Here is a 26,606-nt window from a genome sequence, read left to right as displayed (position 1 = left end):
AAACAGGAAGTTCTGCATGTAAACATCCTGGCAGAATCCAGAGATGTGAGAAAAAGAAGCGAAAGTGCTGACATGAGAAACAGGTATTTAGGACAAAACTGGTATATGGGGTACTCTGGTCAGATAACATGAGAGGAGAGAGGGAGACCGCGGCATTAAAAGCATTTTTGATTCCGAATCAATTTTTTTGCCTAATTTGGGGATCAGAACGAAACAAATTTTAGGAAATTTGCTCTTAGAGCCTATGGTCCTATCTTGGACTTCTTGTAGTCATGGCCACTCCTGCACTGGTTTTGGCAGTGACACAGATGCTGGTGTTTGAATAAGTCCTGGTAGTCCTGGTAGCTTGTGTTATTTACATTCTTCCATCTTTTTGGATGGTCAGAGAAGAACACTTATGGCTGATTGCATTTAAGATCAATTTTTTCATGCATATCTATCTGCCTGAATTTTTTTTCAATATTAATAACACAAAACTCATCTAAATAGAGACATTTTTAAGATCCTGTTTGCACCAGAAGTGTAAAATACAGTTCTAATATACAGCTAGAAGCAGACACTTTCTGGAGCAGTATGGTACATTTATTAGTGCAAATTCATTTCTGATTTTAGGAACATGGAGGGGCATGAGGATTTATGGGAGTGATTATTATACAGTGGATGCAAGGTGCTACTGCTACCTCGGCATCCTCTATAGCTATACCCCTGAATTCTGTCATAATCTTTTTTATTATTATTGAAGTCAATGAATAATGGGTTGAAAAACTGATGCCAATGGGTATGTTCATTTTTGCCTTAAGTGGTTATTTGTGTTTTCAATTGCTGAAATACAATATATTAGGGTCATAACTGGACCAGAACTGTTGCATGATGCCTTTTTGAGAGGCCTGGAAAATGGGAATTAATGGATTTTCAAAGCAGATTTGGAGACATAACAAGCTAATGGCATTACCTACATATGTTTCACCTTTTCTATTTAAAATCACGAGAATGGAACACGAGTATTAATAAAATACAAGACAGTATAGAGCAGTGATGGCGAACCTATGGCACAGGTGCCAGAGGCGGCACTCAGAGCCCTCTCTGTGGGCACTTGCACCCTGGAAAAGTCTATGGTGTACCAATATGCCTTAGGCCTCCTGCACACGAACCCCGTGGCCGTGCTGCGGGCCGCAATGCAAGAACACTGACCATGGGGCAGCCGCAGTGGATCACGGACCCATTCACTTTAATGGGTCCACGATCTGCAAAAAGATAGGACATGTTCTATCTTTTTTCGGAACGGAAGTACGGGATGAAACCCCATGGAACCTCTCCGTAGGGTTCCGTTCTGTGCTTCCGTTCCGCACCATTCCGCATCTCCGGATTTGGCGGACCCATTAAAGTGAAAGTGTCCGCATCCGTGATGCGGAATGCACGTGGAGCGGTGCCCATGTATTGCGGATCCGCAAATGCGGTCCTCAATATGGCAACGGGACACCTACAGTCATGTGCAGGAGGCCTTAGACTTTTCCTGCCATTCATCAGCGCAGGCGTACTATGAACACCACAGGCAGCGCACTGAGTGTAAACAGGCTTTTATAGCGAAAAGTACATGGAAGATATACTATACTGGACTGTAGTATTCAGGGGAAATTCCCATGTTGGCACTTTGTGATAAATATGTGGGTTTTGGGGTGCAGTTTGGGCACTCGGTCTCTAAAAGGTTTGCCATCACTGGTATAGAGAATTAGTCAGTAGTGGATAATGAGTAACAAAAAGTAATGAGTAATAAAAACTACTTTTGGGTAGTGGACCTCTTGGTGAGACATCATTGACTGCTAGACATGCCAATATGACGCACACAAAGACATTTTGTCCAGTTGACAGACTTTAAGAGGAGGTATTTTATTGGAGTGGGAGAAGCAGGATGGTCATTTCAATCAATTGCCTGCCATCTAGCGGAAATCTGGGTAACATAGCATGTGGAGCGGTAATACTAAATGTACCTAAATAAATACCCCTTCTAGCTGCCAAATTGTGCCGTAGCTAGTCGTATTTGCCTATTCGGGTCTCAGTAAAAGCTGTGTAGTTTACACAAAGTTAGGGTAATAATAAGAGTAGCAATTTTACTGAAGGTAAATGCAAACAACAAACATACAATCCTCACCTAACTCTTTAACTTCTCATTAATGTTCATGTTAATTGCCACGAGTTCTACAAACTTGGGTTTGGCTGAATATTAAATATATCTCATCACAACATTGATCCAAGGATCCAATACTAGCATTGATACCAGCCTGGTATTGTGGACATTTGTATGGACAGTTAATTCATCCACACAATATCAGTTACTATAGCGAGGGACCCGCTACATGTTTCATTTGGGACTAAGATTGAATTGATTTTATATTTTTATTCTTGTTACTGTTTTGTATTTTTATACTTTTTAATTTTATATGGATTAAATTGCTTTTACCTTACCACTGTACAGCCTTGGTCTTTTTAAATATTTTTAGATATTCAGTTTTATTTAATTGGGTGTATAAAGCGGAATATGCACAGGTGGGGCTATTATTTTTACTTGGGTGAACCCATTATATATTTTTATTTGCCTTACTATCTATGTTGTAATTGTTACCTTGGAGTTTCTCTGGTCCCAGATTCATCAGCACTATACAGACTATGGACTCAATTATACTCAATGGGGGCTAAGCTCCGTCCATCTCCCCTGAACTTCCAGTCTCCTGCTGAAGATGGAGGAGACAGGGAGAACAGGGTTCCTCTGTGCTCCAAGATTTCAGCAAAACTGCTTGCTTGTGCAGCTGATAGACTTGGAGGCACATCTAAGTGGGAGGTTTTTATACATGTATTTAAATATTTTTTGTAAGTGTTTATAGAGGTTTAGTGTTACTTTAAAGATATTATTGTTGGACTGGTCAAACAAGATGTTCATTCCCCCAGAGTAAAAAGAGATAGCTGTGATTTCATGTAGAAGGAAAAGGAATAATACAATTTTTCGCAGTGGTCAATCAGTGGCTCAGCATCTTCTTCAGGAGAAATGTTAAAGATCCTACCAAAAAGAAAAAAAAATATTATATATATAAATAAAATAATACAATAGATAAACCAGATATAAATGCAATGTACCGCCTTCATAAACTAGTGCACCAGTAGTGACTCTGTTCTCTGGACATGTGATCAGGAGAAGGAGTCAGCAGAGTCCAGCAACGAGGCAGCGCTAGGCCAGAAAGAGCCGTGCTTTTGGCCCCTGGTCAATGGTTTCTGGGATCCTACACTCAACTGTGTCTGTGTCCCCAGGATGCAGATACAACTGAACAACTGGCAGCACTGGTAGGACAAGGAACTGCTCTTCTGAGATGGCGGCAATGTCATTGTGAGGCCAGGTCTGCATCACTACAGGACATTGTGGAACTGGGGACAGTTGGTGAGTATCCATATACTATGGGTGTGTTTGCGTGTGGCACATCAGGCAAGAGGCATTACATACAGTGGTCAAAGCAGGCCAGAGGCACGGGAGTCAGGAGACATTTTATATTATATGGGGGGCATGGGGGGCACATGGGGGGCACAGTAGACAGGAGTAATTATATATGGGGGTACATGGAGAGGCACATCATTCAGAAGACACTATATACAGGGGGCATAGCAGGCAGGAGAAACTACAGAATGTACAGTGTGCAGGAGACACTATATACAGGGGGCACAGCATGGAGGAGACACTACAGGGAACACAACAGGCAGGAGACACTATAGGGAGCACAGGCAACAGACACTGTATACAGGGGGCACAGCATGGAGGAGACACTACAGGGAACACAACAGGCAGGAGACACTATAGGGAGCACAGGCAACAGACACTGTATACAGGGGGCACAGCATGGAGGAGACACTACAGGGAACACAACAGGCAGGAGACACTATAGGGAGCACAGGCAACAGACACTGTATACAGGGGGCACAGACTATAATAGAAGGGCCACAGGCCTACAGTAATGTATAAAACGGGCACAGAACCTGGTACTATATACAAGGGGCAAAGAGTGTGTGGCACTATATATATATATATATATATATATATATATAGATATATACTGTATATAGGCATTGAGCGTGTTGCACTAAATAGATCTATATCAAGCTGGCAGCTTAGAGGGCGTGTCCGTTTTGCTGCAACTTTTTCCCTATCACAACTCAGGAGGCAGTTGAAGGATAAAAGTGAGCATGTGTGTCCACCTCAGCGAGGTGACTGGTTATTTTCCTAAACTTAATGTATAGAAGTTTTGGGAAAGATTATAAAATGAAATATAAAGATTCTCATGTTATCAACCCCAAAACATTATCTTAACTCCACCATGTGTAATCATAATTTACATGGAAATGTATTGTGTCTGAATTTTATTTAGCCCCATAGGGAGATGCAGGCCTTACTACGAAGACCAAAGGCACATGCTGAACTGAACCTTGTGGGAATATAGGAAAACAAGGTGAAATGATAGCCCATCTAATACCTCATTTCAGCTGGAGGTTTCAGGAAAGGAATAACTAGAGAGATTGACATGCTTTTAGGACATTGATGTGGGGGCTATCTGATCTGCTGAGCAATCTACCACTACAATATGTACAAGTACAGTCATTTAGATTTCAATCCATTCTACCTGTTTTCATTATAAGAGCATCTGTAGGTCTTCACCTCTCCTCTAGAGGTCTGGACCTCATTTATACCAAGGCTCCGGTTCTTCTTTCTTTACCCAACTGAAACAAGTCAGAACAGAAAATATAAGTCAAATTATTTTTTGTCTGCCCTGCCATAGAACAGATAAAGGACATTAATGGACTGATCTTGTGAGATTTGGAACACTGATTGCGTTAACATTGGCCAAGAAGTTTCTTTCATGGCAGTTCTTTGTGGTTGATAGAATGAAACCCAATAAGTATTAGATGGCAGTGCAGCAGATGGAGTCAGTGTGAGCGTGATACAAAGTAGCAGCAATCCCAGTCATAGCAGTGGAAATACTGGGGCATCACATTGCCCAGTATCTGCATTTTCTTATCCAAATGTTTGGACTGCAGTGATATTTTGGAAATGTATTGAAGCGATGTTAAGAGATGCATAGTGTTTCTTGTCTTACTGTACCTTAATTTTGGGTTGGAAAGGGCAGACTTCATCAGGTAGATGGTTCCATTAGTGATGCCCAACATTGTGAAACCAAGCAAAGGCACCAACTGTAGGACAAAAGTAACATAGTATATTAGTATATATTCAAAACAGTGTGTACCGCCAATACATACACAGGGCACTATCATGTTCTGATTACAGTACATAATTAAATAATCAGCACATAATTTTTCCAATATCTTAGAGTCTCATGTACTTATGTTGCTTATATGGTACTAACATATTCTGCAGTGCTGTCAATATTTTCTCTCCAGCACAGCTCACAATCTAAATTTCAAAAGGACGCATTGACCGATTGGAGTGAAAGAGGAAATCAAATCCACAAAGATACAGTTCAAATCTTGTTTGGGTTTGAATCCACGACTTTAGTGATTCAAACAAAGAGATTGGGCAGCACTCTTTCATATAGACATATTCTGAGTATAAGGTTAGACATAACTCCTTATCACTAGGCATACACAATAAAAAAAAGGCTAAGCACACATCGTAGGTGATATTCTTCACATTAGCCTACAAGTAACCTGTTCTGCAAACTGCGCATCCACTGCCAGCTACCTGGTTCAGCAAGAGCTGTGAGCTTGCCCTGCAACAACCGTATAAATACAGCAGCCTTGCCTACAGCAGAATAGCCACCCCAATAAGGCCGATCCCACTCAGGAACCAAACTAGTTAACCCTGAGTCCTTGTCCCTCCAGGTGGTATGAATTCCTATGATGCATTAAGTGGGGAGCTGCTGGCAGATGGAGTGGACAAGTTGAGTAGTCGTACCAGCGGAGGTCAAAAACAGAGTGGACAAATGTCAGAGCCAAAACAGTATCCAATAGCAATGTCAGAAGCAAGCCAAAGTTAGAACCAAGAGAGACAAAAGTGCAGAGATGCAAAGTCATGAGAATGGTCACTTAACAGTCTGAGGTCAAATACAGCAGTATGCATGGGAAGGAAAAGAGTAAACATGTAGACAAGCCCGGTCCAAAATGCAAGGATACTAACAATTTACATACACAACAACCAGGTTAAAAGTACAATAACTGACATTGAGAAATTTCAATGCAGGTGATACATAGTGGGTGTGGACCCATGCTATCACTTGAACAAATGTTATCTTAGTTCTACTCCCAAGGGTGTTATCTAAGTGCCCCGGGGATCTGGGGTTTACTGCAGGGGAACCACCAGGCTGCCACCCCTCAAAGTAGTCTCTGTCAAGTTAGTGCTGAAGTTTGGGATCAGGAGACACTGGAGCAGCAGAACACTGAGGGTATTCTGCCACAGATGTACGTTAGAGAAGTCTCTGACTGGTTGTGAGTGGTAATCTCTGTACAAGCAATGGTAGACAGCTGAACTCACTAATATCCCTAGGTCGTGGTACCATATGTATGTGAAAATCCAGTGAGGAGAATACAATGGAGATGCTTTGGTAATTTATTGAGTTTACCTTGAGCAAAACACAGAGGAAATTAGAGGATACTAGAGGACATTAGAGGTCCAAATGAAATGCTCTCACCAGCTCTGAGTCTGTTGCAGGAAAGGAAGACACAGGAACAGAGCACAGAATGTGATTTCACAGAAAGGGAGGAGTATAACAGAGAGCAAAGGCAATTGAATTTACATAATACATTTCAGGAAAACTATAACAAGAGTGACCACAGGGTGGCAGCATTACAAAACAAGGTAATGATATAATAACACAAACAGCCATTTATCTAAATGGAAAAAATAAATGCTGGGACAGCACTGAGGGATCAGGCAAAACTGTAATCAAGGACAGGACAAGGTTAGGGGACGCAGAGTATATGCAATCCAGTATACAGTCCTGGGTCATGGCAGGCAGCTCAGGGTCAATACAGAAGTCAGGACAGGCAGTAAATTATCAAAACCCAGGAAACAGGCAGAAGTTGGTACATGGCCAATCAAACATCAAACATACCTTATCAGGAACTAGCAAACTGAAACATATTGCTCAGGCACCTCCCCACTGGAGCGAATGCCTAAAGTACCACTGCGTGATCAGCCATTGGCTGCATAAAATTAGGGTGCACATGTGATGGCCCTTTAAGAGCAGGAAAGAGTGCACCCTACAGGCAGCAAGTGGCAGTGCTGGCTGAAAGTAGGCCTGCAGTCTGCAAGAGTGAGTGGGGAGCTGCTCTGGAAGCCGGGCATCCTTGAAGGTGTAGGAGTAGATGGGAATGGAGGGGGGAAGTACAGGTCGTTGGACTGCAGAAGTGAGGGAGCAAATGAGTAGCGAGGTGGCCATGCCGCCATGAAGAGTGGGATGGTGGCGGGCATGGGCCACTGCACTTACAGCAGGAATTAAGTAGTGAACAGATTCAACGTATTTGCTCTCAAGCCAAGACCTCTTCTGCCTCTCTGCTCCATGTAAGAAGTAAGAGCAGATAAATATTGCCACAACTCTCAGGCTACTCCCTCTCTTACTTCTTTGCCTGGCTTCTGGAGCAGAGATTGTTACAATTATTTGCCCATGTTGGACAAAACACAGCTGTGTAAAAATACATGAAGCAGCAACATCCTATCTATCTATCTATGTGACAGACTGCAACTAACCGCTAAACTTGAAGAAACTCTTCTTTTTGATCTTCCTTTTAATTGGAAGAATAAAATTCATTTTCTTCCCACCATGTAGCCCAAGTAATTGTGTTCTCATGGATATGATGTCACAGCTATGAATAATAATATTACAGAACTGTAGGTGTTAATATAAGAGCTCTCTGGATGCAGGTGTTTTATTATTCATTTTTAGCAGAAGCATCTTTGAGATAGATTAGTAGGCAGCTGGAAATACCTGATATTTACCCCGATATTCATACTTTATGTGACACTAAACTTCAAGTCTAATGCAATTTTCACCTTACATATCTATTATATGTTATTTATTTAGCTGTGGAGGACTGTAATGGACCACAATAAAGGTAAATATTTTATATAAACTATTACACTTACATTATGCTTTTGTCTTCCACATTAATACCATATTTATAGTTCTATACATGTTTTCATTATTGATATGTCATATTTACGACTCATGCACCCCACCATATTTGTCTTCAGGGTGCTAATGGATTGCACACTGACCAATACAATTGAACAGGGCCATGCACACTCCATGTTTTTCACGGTCCCATGTGCTTGATAGGTCAGAATAGCCTATCAAGCTGGAATGCCCCCAGAAGCTGTCTGTTTTTCAAGGATCTGTTCTTTGGACTGAAAATAGGAAACAGCCATGGCATGATGGCATCATCGGGCTGGCTAATACTTGAGTTGTAAAAATAATTATACCACAGAGGCAGCCGATGTGGCTACTAAGAGTCTTATAAATGACGAGGACCCAAACACGGTTGCCCCATCTTTGTTTTCCATGGGTAACATGAACCAATACAGGACTCCTCTCCACAAGACCTTTCACATGCAATTAAGGGAAAGCAATCTGAGGGCCACTAATCCATTAAATCCTTGTTAGGCTGGTGGCACATGTCTGCCGCTGTCCTGCTCTCCTGGACATGCGCAGGCATCACTCAACTCTCCCTGTGTGTATTGGGACTAGTGCTCTGTGAACTTCCTTTCAGTGCTAGGATAATGAATCCTTTCCTTCTGCCCTAGTCCAGGTGCTGGTTAAGTTGATTATCAGCCTTCCTATTTAGCTGGGCTGTGGATCCACCTCTTGTTGAATACCCAGTTACTGCACCCTCTCTGTCTACCGATTCTGTTCCTTGTCGCCTGCCCTGACCATGAAACTGTGACCTGGACTACAGATGTACTCCGCCTGCCCTAAACTTGGAATTGTTATTTGGAATACGCAAGTACTTAGCCTGCCCTGATTATGGACTGTGTTCAGACTACACTTTTTACCTGAGCCTTGGTGCTTCACACTGGTGTCTCTGACCCCAATAGGTCATCGGCCAACTACACCAGGACTACTGCAGGAGGTAGTGGCCTGGCTGGTTCCCTGCAACGAACTCCAGATCGCTGTACAGGAGCAGAAGGATGAATACCAGGGAACCACAGGACAATGCCCTTAGGTTTAGCCCAAAGTTAAACTAGTTAGCTGGTGTGGTGTCCATTACAATTCTGCAAGAAATTAGTAGGAGGGTTAAAAGGCATCTGACTGTCATGGCATTATCACATCATAACATGAATAGCATTTGAGGGAGCCTCCATTTTGCCCTTGTTATGGTGCCCACTCTCACTTTTTTGAATTTACAGATAGACACCTAATTCAAGTTTTTCCTTCTTTTCTATCTTGTATTTTTATTTTTCTTGTGTGTTTTATGCTTTTAGACTGAGAGAGTACATATCACTATGATGACTGTCAGCCCGGAGCAAATTATATGTAGTGTGGTATTATATGCTACTAGATGGGTTAATAAACCATCCACCTTTTTCACATTATGATGGAGTGCTGCCTTTTTTTCTACTACTATTGAGTGGATCTTGGTCTCTGGTCTATTTGAAGGATTTGCACCCTCACTACTGTGTGCTTTTTTTTCTGTGGTATTATATTAACTATAATGTTAAGCTGTTTGGGGGTGGCAAAGGCAACCACCGCTCTGGTCCGTGTAACGCTGCTCAAAGAGATCAGGAGTGGCAGGTGCAGTAGTCGCACATTCATTCTTGAAGCAAAAACCCATAAAAGTTCTTATGCTGACCAGCCACACTTTCAGTAAAACATAAAAACTATACATATTTTATTATTATATGCATACATATCATACATCATTACACATCATTGCAGTAGTACTGAGCCATAGAATCAAGGTAATATGTAGTAATGAAACAAAATTTAAAACACCAAACATTTATGGCAGATGCTTTTTTTTTTCATCTGTCCCTCTGAAAGAGTTAATAAAGGTTAAACGGGTTGTCTCATCATGGACAATAGGGGGCATATTGCTAGGATATGCCCCCATTGTCTTATAGGTGCGGGTCCCACCGCTGGTTTTCGCACCTATATCGAGAACAGAGCCCCGCAAGTGAAGGAGGGTGCACTGCGCATGCGCAGCAGCCCTCCATTTATTTTCTATGGGGCCGGCGAAAATAGCCGAGCACTGGCTGGGCTATTTACGTCAGCCCCATAGAAATGAAAGGGAGCAGGGGCCGCGCATGCAAGTTACGCTCCCATTCACTTCTGTGGGGAACTGGCTTGATGGTGGCCGGACCGGGGCTCAGTATAAGTGCGTGTCCCAGTGGTGGGACCTGCACCTATAAGACAATAGGGGCATATCCTAGCTATATGCCCCCATTTTCTATGATGAGACAATACCTTTAAATGGCATCTTCCAGAAGATTTGTACCTTTGAAACTGGCTGACCTGTTACATGTGCACTTGGCAGCTGAAGGCATCTGTGTTGGTCCCATGTTCATATATGCCGCATTGCAGAGCAAAATAATGTTTAAATATATGCAAATGAGCCTCTAGGAGCAATGTGGGCATTGCCGTTACACCTAGAGGTCGTTTCGCAGTGAACTTTGCACACACCATATTTTTTGCATAGCGCCGAACTTTGACCCATGATACATCCATCAGGTGGGACAGGACAGCCAATTGAGACATTTCAGCACATGGACAGACCCCCTACCCTATAATTAAACCCGATCTGGCAGCCATTTTACATTTTGTTTTTTGCCAGTGTAGGGAGAGGTTGCTGTGTGGAGCAGGGACAGACTGTTAGGGACACCAAACTCTAGCTAATAGGTCCACAAAAGTACTTTTAAGGACTGGTATTGGTGTGCTATCGATAGGTGTGACATACTGAAGGGTGGGGTGTGATATACTTATAATATACTTTCTAACATAGAAAGTATATTATAGTGCATTTGTATTGTGCAGCAGTTGTGTGCGGTTCTGCTGCGATACTGCAGCTGTAAAGAGGGACAAACGCTATTGGAATAAGTAATAGCAACAGGTCTGATATACCTGTTGCCCCCCCAAACAAAACTGATAGAGCGGTGTGATATACCTATAATATACCTTCTAACATAGAAAGTATATTATAGTGCATTTGTATTGTGCAGCAGTTGTGTGTGGTTCTGCTGAGATACCGCAGCTAGACAGAGGGACAAACGCTATTCGAATATCTAATTGCAACTGGTGTGATATATCTGCTGCCCCCCCCCCCCAAAAAAAAATGATTAAGAGGTTCAATATACCTGCTTCCACAAAATATTGATTGAGGGGTGTGATACACCGGCTTCCACCAAATATAGATTGAGGCCTGCGATACACCAGCTTCCCACAAATACTGCTCTTCTATAGGGACTTTGTCACAGGGTCATTTTGAAAATTATAGGCAGAGGAAGAGGCAGGCCATTCCTCAGGGGTGGTATGGGTTGGGCAGGTGCACCAGGCCGGAGCCTAAGTGGGAAGTTGGAGAAGGTGCGTGCGATTACGTCAGAGGACGCACCAGAGTTGATTGAGTGCCTCACTCAGCCTTCCGCTTCTGCACCCTCCTCATCCTCTATATCAGCACCCTCCTCACTCTCTTCTGTGTGCACCCCCAAAGACACCACCACCATAGCCCCTCCACTCGAGTCAGAGGAATTATTTTTCCATCCATTCCCAGACCATACCAATACGCAGTCATTCTTGGCATCGGAAGAGGAGGTAGCAACGGCCGCCACCTAGCGGTCTGACAACAGTACACTGATCAGCCCAAGGAGGGCGTTTCCCGCTGTTGCTGCCTACTCCGAGATCTCAAATGTCAGTGGTGGTGAAGGTAAAGATGATGACGTGTCTATGGACGTCATGTGGGTGCCCACAAGAGAGGAAGGGCGTTCAGAGGGAGAGACGGAGCAGCAGATAGGGAGTAGAAGCAGGCAGAACTTGCAGTGCACAGGAGGCAAAAAGCAGACTGCAAATGTATCTGGAGTGAGCCTTCCACCATGCACGGTCACATCTGGCGCTCCCAGGATACCGGCAGATGGCTCCGCAGTTTGGGATTTTTTTTTTTTACGTGTCAGCTGCTGACAATAGTGTTGCCATCTGCAGCCTGTGCAATCAACGCATAAGTCGCGATAAGCCCAACACTCACCTAGGGACGACCGCCTTAAGAAGACACCTGGCCTCCCATCACCAAACCCAGTGGGAGCAACACCATCAGAACCCATAAAGCCACACTCCTGGCGCTCCATGTCCTGCCTCTTCTCCTTCTCCTCTCTCCTCCCATTTGTCCTCCACTCCAATTTCCACCATGCCGTTATCGCGTTTATCTGGCAAAAGGCAGGCTTCCGTGGCCCAAATGTTCGAACGTAAAAAGTTGAACATATCCCTCTTGCCCAAGGGCTGAATGCCGGCTTGTCGGAACTGCTAGTCCGCCAACTACTGCCATATTAACTGGTGGACTCAGAGGCCTTTAGAAAATTTGTGGCCATTGGCACACCACAATGGAAGGTCCCCGGAAGGAAATATTTTTCCCAGAAGGGCATCCCAAAGCTATATGGTCATGTTCAGCGGCAAGTGAATGTATCTCTGGCACACAGTGTCGGTGCCAAGACACGTGGTCTAGCAAACACGGGCAGGGAAGGTACATAACTTTTACTGCCCACTGGGTGAACCTTCTGACGGCTGTCAAGCATGCAACTCGTGGCACCCATGTGGATTTGGTGTTACCGCCACGGATTGCATGCAGGCCTGCCTCTTCTTCTCCTCCTCCATCCTCCATCTCCTCCTCGACTGACTCCTCCTTTTCCAATGCTACTGCCTCTTCCGCTGCACCCCCCAATCTCCCCAGAACCTATTTGACGTGCCAGGTGAGACGTTGCCATGCTGTGCTGCGGCTGTTGTGCCTGGAAGCCAAGAGCCACACCGGTCCTGCACTCATCTCTGTGGTCACAGGCCAATCAGTGGCTAACCCCGCTCAATTTGACAGTTGGTAAACTGGTGTGTGACAGAGGTGCCAATCTGCTGAGCGCGCTGAAACATGGAAAAATGACACACGTGCTGTGCATGGCACACGTCCTGAACTTAGTCGTGCAGTGATTCGTTGCCAAATACCCCGTGGTCCAGGACGTCTTGTGGCAGGCCAGGGAAATCTCTGGTCATTTTAGAAGATCTTACACGGCCATGGCTCGCTTTGCTGACGTTCAGCGGTGACACCACTTGCCCGTCAGACGTCTAATTTGTGACTGCCCGACGCGCTGGAACTCCACCTTGTACATGCTTTGTTAGGCTGCTCCAGACAAGCCTGTACAAACTCTGCAGCAGGACAGGTTCTGGGGAGTTTTTTTTTTTTTCACCACGCCAGTGGCTGATCATACGCGATGCATGCAGACTTCTGCGGCCATTTGATGAGATCACCAAACTGGTCAGTTGCAGCCAGGGCGCCATCAGTGACATTGTACCTTACGCCTTCTTTCTGGAGCATGCATTGTGTCGTGTCATTGATCAAGCTGTCGAGGAGCAGGAGCAGGAAGATGAGGAAGTCGCAATGCTGAATGAATTCCCTGGGGGGGCTACTACATCTGAGACAAGTCAGCAGGAGTCTGAAGAGGAGTCAGAGGAGGATGCTTTAAACTTTTCTGGGATCCCTGGTGTTGTCCGTGGATGGGGGGAGGAGACCGAGGACGACATTCTCCTGGGCGATGAGCAGGAGCCAGGGCGCTCCACCGCTTCCAATTTAGTGCAGATGGGAGCCTTCATGCTCCAGTGTTTGAAGAGGGACCCCCGTATAAAAAGCATAAAGGGCAAGGACCAGTACTGGATGGCAACATACTTAGACCCTCGGTACCAACACAAAAAGGCGGACATGTTACCAGCATCACAGAGGGCTGTCAGAAAGCAGCATTTCCAGGCCTTGCTTCGAGAGAGCTGCATTCTGCTGTTGTGGGCGCTGGCAGAGAAATTTCCACCCACAGAGAAACAGTTGCGGGTACCAATCCTACAGTGCATGCAAGAAGATGGCAGTTTGAAGATGTGTTGGTCACTTCAGATATGAGATCATTCTTGCAGCCAACCCTACAGCCGCCCTCCGGATCCAGCCCCAGGGAACGCCTAGACCGTCAGGTGTTTGACTACATTGGGTTAACGGCTGATGTGGACGCTCTGAGAAGCGAGGAACCCCTGGACTACTGGGTGTGCAGGCTTGACCTGTGGCCAGAGCTGGCACAATTTGCCATGGAATTCTTGGCTTGCCGCTGGTCGAGAGTCCTGTCTGAAAGGACGTTCAGCGCAGCAGGGGGGATCGTGACCGATAAGCGCACTCGCGTAGCTCACGACAGTGTGGACTACCTCACATTTCTAAAAATGAATGAGGCATCTCTGAGGAATTCAACACCTGTGAAGACCACATTTAATTAAATGTACTCATGCCAGCCCACACATATCCGCCACAACCCAGAACAAATTATGGTCCCTGTCCTATGTAAATACAGCGGCATAAAAGGCCTTTTTTTGTCCGGTGAATGCCTAATGTTTGGGGCCACGGAGGAATTCAACACCTGTGACGACCACGTGTTATAGAATTTTAACTATTATCATTTTGGGTTTTTTCAAGAAGGGGGATTTCGTTAGCCATGTTTTTAATCCAATTTATTATTTTTTGTTCTTTTAAAGATATGTATTTGACATGTATTTGTACTGGCTTGCAGTAAAATTGATATACAATGCCCGTCTAATATACCTCCAGCCACATAATCACTTGATGTTTTCTGTTCGGTGAATGCCTAATGTTTGGGGCCTGTACTCCACTGGCCTGCATTAAAATTGATATCCGATGACCGTCTAATATACCTCCAGCCACATAATCACTTGATGTTTTCTGTCCGGTGAATGATTAATTTTTGGGGCCTGTAGTCCACTGGCCTACAGTAAAATGTATCCATTTATACAATTCTCCTTGGGAATGTGCTGATTGTCCTGAAACGCTGAGCAATACACAAATTTGAGCGCACACAGCTCATGTTTGAATTAATTTGATATTTAAACAATGCAATATCACTTTAACAAAATAAATCTATCACAAAATCACTTTGACTCCAACCAGGGGAGTTGCCAGGGTTTCAAAAATGTTCGAACTACTTATCGCCTTTTCCTGCTGGCCAGATATTATTTCAAATTAGAGTTAACACTACCAAACATAAACGAGAATACAACATTCCCTGTGGTTATAGACATTTTCTTTCCTCATTTTCAGACCTCCATGATGACTTCTTCCAGTTACATTGCATCTCTGCAGAGTTTGCTATGCAGACATCTTGGATTCCTCACTTTTCTATCATCCTTCCCACCTTCTCAACACAAACTCCTTGTCCCTGTGCCCCAACAGTGTCATCCTGCTGCTACCCCCAAAACTGTGCCCGCTGTGTTCTCCAGTGCCCCCAAATACAAAACGTGAAATGGAGGACAAAAATAGAGGCACATGTGCCTGAGGAAATTAATAATCCACTTTCTTAGTAATTTTAACTGTCCTTTTAACAAAATATTTGTATACACATAGAAGCACTCTTATATAGCCCATTTTTTCTTCCTTTTCTTTCCTACTTTTCGAGGAACTGTGGCTTGAACTCGAAGGAGCAGAGCTTCAGCTATTGTGACCAGAGTTGTGCCTAAGGATGCACAACTTCATTCAGTAAGCTGTCTACCTGTCAGGTTTCACTCTTGGGCAAGGGCGGATTGACCATACACCTTACAGGGAAATCTCCCGGTGGGCCCATTCCCAGGGGGCCACCTGGGCCCTCTTCACGGCCGGCCAGTGGAAGTTTTTGAGGATGTATTTTGCGCTGCTGGCAGTATTTTGTGATGGACTGTGGTATTTGGCTCTGTTGGGGTAGTATAATGTGCTACAATATGGTATTGCTGGCCCTGCCCTCTATCAATTTGGACCAGACTACTATTTTTTCCAGGGCCACTTTAAGTTTCCAGCCCGCCCCTGCTCTTGGGAGGGCCCTAGTTTTCTTTTTTCCCGTACACTATACTGCAAAGATAATAGTGTCATAAATAGTAGCACCACAAACAGGCTCGGACTGGCCCACAGCGATACAGGGTAATCCCCCGGTGGGCCCCTGAGTAAGGTGGGCCCCTAGTCTCCCACCCCCTGCACTAGTGGCACATAACACAGTAGACTTCCTGCACTACATATATATATATATATATATATATATATTCAATGTACAGCACTTCAACCAGACTATGTTCATATAAAAAAAAAAAATTAGCAAATAAAAAACATGTTAGATTATTTAATATATTTGAATGTATCCATACGATGGGCCCCCATAATAAATGTTACTGGTGGGCCGTAGGTACCCCAGTCCAACACTGACCACAGAGATAGTTCCTCCTTAAATAATTATTGCCACACAGTGCCCTCAAAAATAATTGTGTCCAGCAAATAGTACCCCTGAAAGTAACAGTGCAGGAGCGATCACTACATTCTGGACCCTGGACAAATCACCCAGGGCCAAAACCCCAGATTTTTTGGGTTTCCGATTAATTTTTTAATATACTGGTAACCAAGCCCATTATACATTTATTTTAACTAAATAATTGTACAAATATCTAGATATATTTTTGCAATTTACTTTTCTCAACCTTTCCAAGATTAATTGCTGGCTAAATGAAACAGGACAAAAAAAATTGCATAGTAATCTTAGTAGCAATACATCATCCTGGCAGCATCCCAACCCTGTCCAGCACTTGATGGGTCAAACCCTACCTCCTTAACGCACTAATAAGAGTTTTGTTTCTCCATTTCTCAGAATAATGGCTTTTGTTGCTGTCTTCAGGTCTACTTTGCCTGTGTTTGTCCCAAGGGAAAGAAAGCTTTGCCCTCAATTGGATACTATACACAAGCACTTGACCTTAACTAAGCTAGAGTCCCCTGCCAGGCTATGTACTGCTGCTGATTGTCTCATTTGGAATGGACCAATGGCACACTGAATAGCTCTCACTTACAAACTGTGGAAATAATAAAAGTGTGGATGGCGGTGAGCGATTCAGGACAGGATATCAGTGTTGGTGGGGAAGATCTAACATTTGTGCTCACAATGTTCTACTGTCAAAAACTATGTGTCAAATTTTTCATAGTTTATAGTATATTTTTTCTGTGTTTTTGTACATTTTGCAATGGCAACCTAATTGCAGGGGTATAAAACATATTGCAACTATGGAAATTTCCTCCATACTCAATCGGCATCTGTCTGAACTCAGTTTAATAAAGGTATCTGCTCACTTACAGTGAAAATGAACAAAAACAGTCCATTATTACTTTTTCATATGGCTGATATGGTAGTTTACCGTACTAATCCCAAAATGTTGGTGCGACTTTCCTCAGATCCGGTACAGAAGTTGTAATTGCACCTGGGGGATATTTACCTTGCTATATACGCCTCTTCTGTGGCGTTAAAAAGTTGCTAATTTTGTGTGCAACCTCTTCATGACAGTTTTCTGAAGTGGCAAAAAAATGTGGTGTGGTGAAGGTGGAAATGGAAGGGGGCGGTGTAGCAGGTTCCGGCACATTCATCTGTATACACATCAGTTTTCCGTCCCCCCCTGGTTTTTAGGGTCTGAGAAGGCCTAAAGGTCGATTTGCCTCCATAAGAAATACTCTCCCAATATTTATTATCTGTGTACTAAGACATCAATATCTTTCATTCCTGCATCATGGTGCAATGTATGATCCCCGTGGTGTGACATCACTGTGGTCCTAGCTATTATCTGTGACATCACTGTGGTCCTAGCTATTATCTGTGACATCACTCGGTTTACTACCCATAATATGACACAGTGGCATACATAAAGAAGTAAGGGCCCCATAGCAAGGATCAAACCAGGCCCCCCACACAAGACAGAAGGGTTTCCAGTTAAACCCTTTTCAATGACCCTTGGGCAATTTTATCCACTGCCTCATTTGCGTAAAGTTGTTCCTTTAGAGCAGGCATGTCCAAACTGCGGCCCTCCAGCTGTTGCAAAACTTAAACTCCCAGCATTCCTGGGTAGCTTACAGCTATTAGGGCATGCTGGGAGTTGTAGTTTTGCAACAGCTGGAGGGCCGCAGTTTGGACATGCCTGCTTTAGAGGGTAGAGTCCTGACCAAGTTTTCACCCACAGTAGAAGAGGGGATGATCCCAACTGGGCCCCCTCTTGCCCTGGGCCCCATAACAGTCACATTGTCTGCCACTATGGTAGTTACGCTCCTGATGTGACATTACTGTGTGCAATAATATTTTCCTATGACATCACAATGCTTAATTATCCATGTAGTATGGCATTACTGTGTGCATCACTGTGACTATTGCTCTCCCGATATTACTTCACTATGGTCCTTAGTCCATGTGCCACAACATCACTGTGACTTGATTTCTATGACATTACTGACTATATCGCTGCACAGAGCGATGTCTGTTATCTTTGCTGTTGTGACATCGATATGCTCATCATCCCTGTATTGAGACTTTCCTGTGGCAGATGTATCAGTATATTTATGCTTTCTTTGATATAATTGTAACACGTATTTCTGTGCAGTGACATCACTGTGTGCATTTTCAATGGGTAATCACATGAGGTGCAAAAGATGCAGTCACATCTGGGAACAGGTACTTCAGGTGCTCCAACTGTTCATCTGTCACATATAGGAGGATACCTGTTCCAAATTTTGCATCAGAGCCCCGGAACCTCAAATCATGCATCCGTTCGGGTCCCTTTGAATAATATTTTATATCTTGTAAGGTTTTAGAAACCACTTAATGTTACTTATACAATAATAAGGGAGATCTGGTAAGGTACAATTTTTTCACTATGTTGTGTCTGAATTACCTGTATACAAGTAACATCAGTGCCCCTTTTCGTATTCATAAATAAATGTTATGCATGGGTTTATCATATAGTTCGGATCCATTGCTGAAATCCATAGCCGATGGTTAAAAACATCCTTAATGACTGGGACCTACATGGATATGGTCATGGGCATTATTTGGCCTTTATATAGTGTTATTATTGGTGATGTTGGCTACAGATTCAGTAATATGCACTTCATTGTGTTTTGTTATCTGCACGATTAGCGATCGCCCCTCCCCCCCGGTCCACACGAAAATTATCTTGCATGAAACCGGTCCCTGGTGCAAAAAGACTTGGAATACATGCCACATGGTTAGGGGTCATGCACATGAACGTATTTTCTTTCCGTGTCCGTTCTTTTTTATTTTTTAGGACCGTATGCGGAACCATTCACTTCAATGGGTCCGCAAAAAAAAAAAAAGGAAGTTACTCCGTGTGCATTCCGTTTCCGTATGTCCGTATTTCCATTCCGCAAAAAAATAGAACATGTCCTATTATTGTCCGCATTATGGACAAGGATAGTACGTTCTTCAGTGCTGGTGAATGGACAAGGATAGTACTGTTCTATGAAGGGCCAGCTGTTACGTTCCGCAAAATCCGGAATGCACACGGATGTAATTCGTATTTTTTGCGGATCCGTTTTTTGCGGACTGAAAAATACATACGGTCCTGTGCATGAGCCCTCAAGTGGTACACAAGTCTGCCCTAGCATCCAGGAATATTTCACTTTGGTTGCTAGAGCTGCTCCACATTTAACTGTATCACTGTCCTCCAGGGCCCAAGTCTTACCTTCCCCCGCCAATCACCCTCATAGGCCACAGGCCAGGAAGAGGATGATGCTGATGATGCAATGACATCATCGTCATCGCAACTGCCTGAGCCCAGGTGGCAGGCCGGAAGAGACCTGTGTCCTGAAGACTAAATCAACACCAACAGCCAGTGCATAGTTCATGAGGCTCCCAAACTCGTCCAGGAATGCAACAGGACGCTTCCAAATATTACTTTGCTTCTTTATTAACTCCTTCTTAACAAAAGGATAAAATCTGAATAAGAAAAAATCCACATGTGAACCATGTGAGTCCAAAAGGTGTATAACAAGTTCAAATTTTCAAAGAGATAATCCACAGGGAGACATGATGGAGATGAATTGAACGAGATAACATGCAGATGGCAGCATTTTGGGGTCTACCTAGTTCCTGCACCTCACCGCAGACAGCGGCTTGGGATGGGAGTAAGGTGAGTATTCTATTTTGTTATTTTCCTTTACCAGTTTGGGAAGTACTACTGAGGGGCACTATTATGGGTTTTATTACTACTGGAAAAAAAATAGGAGGCATACATACTACTGGGGGCACTAAAGTGGGGCATTTCTACTACTGGAGAAAACTATGGGGGCTTTATTACTACTGGAGGGCAATATAATGGCTTTATTACTGCTGGGAGTCAGTATGGTGGACTTTTTTTACTACTCAGGGCACTAGTATTCCTGGGTACACTATAAGGGAGCATTTTTACTACTGGGGCACTATAGACGGGCATTATTACTAATGGGGCCACTATATGTGGCCATTGTTAAAACTTAGGGGCACTATGGTGGGTTTATTGCTACTAAGAGCATTATGATGGGATTTAGCACTACTGGAGGAATATGGGTAATTATTACTGCTGAGGGGCACTATGGTGGGCTTTACTACTACTGGGGCACTATAGGGGGATTATTATTACTAGGTTAACTATGGGGAACATCATTATTACTGCGGGTACTAAGGGGTATTATTACTACTGAGGGCAGTATAGGGCACTATTATTGCACTACTACTAATAGGGCACTCTGGGGGAAGCAGAAATAATATTGCTAGGACTTTTTGAAGCATTATTTCTATGAGCGTTTGGGTGGGCCATGGCACAGTATCAGCTTGGAGAAGTTATTTTTGGGAGACACTATGTATGCCACTATTACTGTCATGTCTTGGTAACCATGGGCAAGTCTAGAGTTCCCCTCGGTCAGGAGGGGAACACAGAGACAAAAAAAGGGGTATGGGGGGCGCACAATAGGGTAGTAGGTTCAATACAAACTTAATTGTTAAACAAGTTAAGGTGCTCACCTTTTTAGGTTGTACAATAATAGACACAACTCTATTGTAGGTATGTAAGTAAAAGAGAGACTTTCGGGATCCGTGAATGCAGCCGCAGAAGAGGTATCTTTGGGATCGGAGGCCCAATCCCCCAAAGGATGCTTGTAGAGAAAAAGGTTTCTGATCAGGCGCAAACACACAGGATCCAATCCGTCTCTTATAGGTGAATCTTCTTTAATTGCATAAAAAGTTTAGAACAACGCTGTTAACCTGATGAAGGGGACACTTTGAGCCCCGAAACGCGTTGTTCTACACTTTTTATGCAATTAAAGAAGATTCACCTATAAGAGACGGATTGGATCCTGTGTGTTTGCGCCTGATCAGAAACCTTTTTCTCTACTATTACTGTCATGGGCAGTATTTGCTGGGCACACACAGCCCTCCATCATGGGTCCAAATGTTGTGTCTGTTATTTTGACAGGAAGATTAGCACTTCATACTGCGCTATTCTTTCCATCAAATCAGAAGCAACTTCTGACAGAAGCTCAGAACACAGCCTTATTTTGTTCCTTGGGGGTTCTCGGTTGGAACTTCTCTTCACTAGGTACTTGGCAAGAAAAGGTTGAGAAGCATTGCTTTACAGGATAGGTGATGAGTTTGTGATTGGTGGGGGTCCAAATGCCGGAACTCTCACCAAACACAAGAATGGGGGTCCCATGCCTACAGAGTATGTAAAAATGGAATGGAAGGCTGTACATGACTGCTACTACTCCATTTGCTATGGCACAACGAGGGATGGAGAGTATTTACTTTTCAGCAAAGTCCCTTAGAGACTAAATAGAGTGACACTGGACATGTGTGAGTTTCCACTTTCTCTGTGCTTAATTAGGCCATTAATTGATGCCAGTTTGGGACCCTTAGTGGCAGAGCTGGTCTGGAATTTTAAAGTATCCCTGTAAAAAAAACTAAAAGTGGCCTCATGTTGTAGGGGGGCCCAAATAGACAGACGGTGGGGCCAAATTAAATAGTAGACCTAGCAATATCATAGGGGGACAGTATATTGTGACATACTATGGTATTTGGTTCTGCAGCAGAATTAAATACCACAGTGCAGCACGATATACTGCCCCAGCAAAGCAAAAAATCACAGTGCAGCACAATATACTGATCTAGCAGCACAAAATACCACAGTGCAGCACAATATACTGATCCAGCAGCAGCAAATAATACACATTAGAACTATATATTCCCACAGCAGAACCAAATACTAAAATGTAGCACAATATACTGCCCTAGCAGAACCAAATACCACAGTGCTGCACAATATACTACCCCAGCAAAAGCAAATACCAGAAGAACTATTGCTAGCACAGTATATTGTGCTGCACTGTGGTATTTGGTTCTGCTGGGACAATATTTTGTGCTGCACTATTTTATTTGGATCAGCTGGGTTAATATTTTGTTCTACATTATGGTATCTAGTGCTGCACTGTGGTATTTGTGCCAGCTGTTGCAGTGTATTGTGCTGCACTTTGGTATTTGGTTCTGCTGCAGAACAAAATGTCGCAGTATAGCACAAAATACTAACCAGGCAGTACCAAATACCACAATGCAGAATATCCTGCCTTAGCAACACACAATACCTCCCCAGAAGCTGCCCTTCTGTGATGACCAGTGCCAGCTACCATGTTCTGTCCTCCTCCTTCAGTTGTCTCTTAAGATATCAGGAGGAGGCTAAAGAGGTTAGATGTGGACCACAGCACCAAGCTAGCACTACTTTTCTCATAATCTTGTCTGGTAATTTAGTGCTAGCAAACATACAGGAGAATACAGTACTACGTATTTTTTTTACATCCAGCGATCTCTTGAGATGTTCTCTTTCCTTATATTCTCCTTTTGACCCAGACCACCATGATTGTTTAAACCATGTCTTGTCTCTCCAGTTTGCAACACAGAAATCTTAGATTCCCAACTTCTCCATCATTCTTCCCATCTTGTCAACACACACTCCCCATCCTTGTACTCTAACAGTGACATCCTGCTGTCACCCCCAATACTGTGCACACTGGACTCCCCAATATCCCTAAATACTATACAGCTGAAATAGTGCCCCAGTAGTGATAATGCCCTCTAAAATGCCTCTTCAATATTGCATAATAAATGATGCTAGTAATACAAATGCCCTTATATTGCCTTCAGTTAATATACCCCCTATTGTATGTCAGCATTAATGCCCATATAGTGCTCTCAATATTTATAATGTACCCTAGAGTGCCATCAGCAATAATAATGCCTCCAGAACTAACAGTTCCCCTATAGTGCTCCAGTATTGAAATGCCCACAGTGGCACCAGTAATGCCCCAGTATAAAAAAAGCTGAAAGTACTTCAAGTAATGCCCACTGTGGTGCCCCTCATAGGAAAAAAAAAAAAAAAAAGTTCCAGTAATGCAATGTATAGTGCCCAAGTGCTTAAAAAATGTCCAAGTAATGCCCCTTATAGTGCTCCAGTATTAAAAGGCCCCAGTAATGCCCCCTAGAGTGTCCCCAGTATTTAAAATCCCCCCATAGTGCCCCAATAATGCCCCCTATAGTGCTGCCATTAATGTCCCCACCGTGTCCCGAATAATGTCCCTCACAAACCCCCAATAATGTCCCCACAGTGCCCCCAGTATTGTCCCTAATGGACCACAAGTGGCCATCAAAGAAAAAATAAATAAAAATAATACCATCTGCCTGTGATGTAGGGCACAGGCCGCTTCTGGCCTATGGTTTGATAGACCTGCACCCAGAGCAATATTCAATGACATGGTTGTCCTGAGGACAGCGATACATTTGAATCAAGAGGGGGATCTGAGGCTGCCAGCTGTGTATGTAAGTGGTGCTCCCAGCATTAATTAATAGCGGGAGCACCAGATTGTTATTTACCTGACCAGCAGCCAAGAAAAGGGTTTGGGTGGCCCCCCAAGAATTATCAGGATAGGGTCTATGGTCAGTCCACCTCTGCTTTGTGGGGTCTCGTTTGAGGTACCCTGGGCTGAAGAAGTTTGTGAAATTCTGGTCTACAGATGTAGTATGCATTTGTGCTAGAATTCTTATATTTTAGGTGCTACCAATTTTTGTTAAAAAAAATGCAAGTTTTTGTCATTTAACACTGGTCTCCCTACTTCTAAATATACTAGAGTAAAATCTCTGTATAAGTGTTATCTTTAAAGATACACCACATTTATCAAACAAAATTCAACATTTTATAAATTTGACACAAATTACAGCAATATGACAAATTCCCCCAGTGTATTAACACACTAAGCTTTGCCACATTTGTAGTTTATGGTAAAATGAAAGCACACAATGGCAATTTCAGTCATGGACATATCATTGATAATATCTTGGCAATTCGAGCAGCAATGATTGCACCAGATTGCAGACAGAGCATAATGGACACTATTATGTAGAACTAGAGAACCAGATTCCAGGATCCACATTATACAGCACTTCATCTGCAGTGTGATGCGATGCCTCTTTGAATGGACTGTAGCACTGAGGAATTATATACCCGAAGATCCTCACGCTGAGACAATGGCGAGATACAAGAGGTAGTTATTCTGCAATAGCTCTAAGCGATTTGATGAGAGTAGTGGGAATACTCAGGGATGTATCCAGGAGGGGAGAAAGGTCCTGGGAAGTGTACTTTTCTTCTGGATATTCTCCAAATTGTGTGGACCTTTCACCCTGTGGTGTTAAACATAATCATTCCCAAGCACATGAGTGCGCATACAAAGGTTTACTTTCATCTTCATTAAAAATATACACATTCCATTCACACCAACAATGATGTATATGGATAAATAGCAGTATGCTACATTATGGGATAAAGAAATAGTGATAACTGTTATCTAGTAGCAATCCAAAAATGCATTACTTTTAAAATGCAACATATGGTAACAGTACACAAGGGAATTGCTATTTATGTAATTTTCTAATATGCTTGTATGGCTTCAAAGTAGAGTTTCACCTAAACATACTATTCAGTAGCTAGTTTATAATCTTTAGGCTGCTTTCCAGAGTCTTGCACCTTACATTATATTCTCTTGTAGGAGACTACCAGTTCCACCCCTCGCTCAGACAACACCTATACATATTGTACCTGAAAGAAGTGTCCTCACATGGAAGCAAAAATGAGAAGGAATCTTTCCTGATAAAGTCTTGTTTTTTCATTTTTTTATGAGGACTTCACTACGACAGGTTGCATCCTGCAGCAAACACCTTGGACCATGCCAACAGACCAGTGGCATCCCTCATCCAAGAGAAATGGTCCATAGCATCACAGTAACTGAGATCTCTCACCACTTACATTAACCATATGGAACAATCTGTTTCCTATGGAACTACATTATTATGTGACAACTCATCTGTCAATGAATAACATTGAGACTGGTAAAGAACATTTACTATTATCTAGGTGGTATGAATAAAATAGTAGACCACCTGTTGATGTGGGACAAGTCTTTTATTAGAACCAGCTTATGAATGTTGCATCTAAAATTTTCAATTGTGAATAAGGTCCAGCAGGTCAAGAAGGATCCAACTAAAAATTCAGTCTTTATTATCCAAGGTTAAAAACTCCAGCTTGAGTCAGCTTTTTTTGATAATAAAGACTGAATTTTAATTGGATCCTTCTCGACCTGCTGGACCTTATTCACATTGGATTTCGGCCAGTTTTCTTTAGGCTTTATTATCTTGTGAAGGTTAGCTGGGCTCTGTTGTACTATCTAAAATCTCCAGTATGAGAAGTACAATACCAATAATAGAAACATTGAGGGCTGTGACATGGCAGATGCATTTGTACTAAAAACTATAAAAACTGGTTAGTATATACTGTATTATCACTGTAGATCTACAAACCTTACACTTACTACAATGTCTACTAGTAACCTACAAGCTAACATAGGTAAAATAATACAAAAAGCAGGACTTACTCCAGGGTGTTTCTTCACCTGCTTTGAGAATGTTGAAAGCTTCCACCACATTCTCTCCAAGTTTCTGTCCTGCTCTGCTGACTTCTACAAGTAACAGGTCCCAGCATTTGTCTCTGCTTAGGAGAGTCCTATTTAAGGAGAGGGTGACAATTGAGGGTGGGTGTATACAGTTGATTTACAGCATGTTTCTCTTTAAAACCCACTCCTCCACCTAACATGATTTTGTGTAATGAGGATGTAGAGGATGTAATTTAATTATCTATCTCATTTCCATCGTAGTCCAGAGTGTACATGCCCCCCGGTTCTCCTGCTTGTATTGATTTCTTTCTTTTATTTATTTTTTGTGATCATTATTTCAGTACAATTTCTTTAAATGTGCTAAATGACATTACTTTTATTCATGGGGCATTTGCTTGGGACATTTCATTCAATGATTCAGAACCGACAATTAAACTGAGATAAATGAAAATGCAGAGCTCAATTAATCATCCCTAATTATGAGAGTTGTAATAGAGCAGAGGCTCCAACTACACGGTAAAACATTGGTGACAAGGAACATAATGATAGAAAGTCACTTGTCTACAAATAATAGCTTA

The 26,606-nt window shown here is 43.0% G+C and overlaps 1 long non-coding RNA gene across 1 annotated transcript; it reads right to left on the bottom strand.

The window, feature by feature from the left end:
• Positions 1–1,604: 1,604 nt before the first annotated feature.
• LOC122932772 lies at positions 1,605–26,114 on the bottom strand. The gene is made up of 4 exons (XR_006388341.1): positions 26,011–26,114; positions 5,138–5,226; positions 4,659–4,755; positions 1,605–3,052 (listed from the first exon to the last, which is right to left on the bottom strand). It is a non-coding gene; the product is annotated as an uncharacterized LOC122932772 (long non-coding RNA).
• Positions 26,115–26,606: the final 492 nt, after the last annotated feature.

Source organism: Bufo gargarizans, chromosome 3 (assembly GCF_014858855.1).
Source record: "Bufo gargarizans isolate SCDJY-AF-19 chromosome 3, ASM1485885v1, whole genome shotgun sequence".
NCBI lineage: Eukaryota > Metazoa > Chordata > Amphibia > Anura > Bufonidae > Bufo > Bufo gargarizans.
This window is presented reverse-complemented; position numbering and strand designations above follow the sequence as displayed.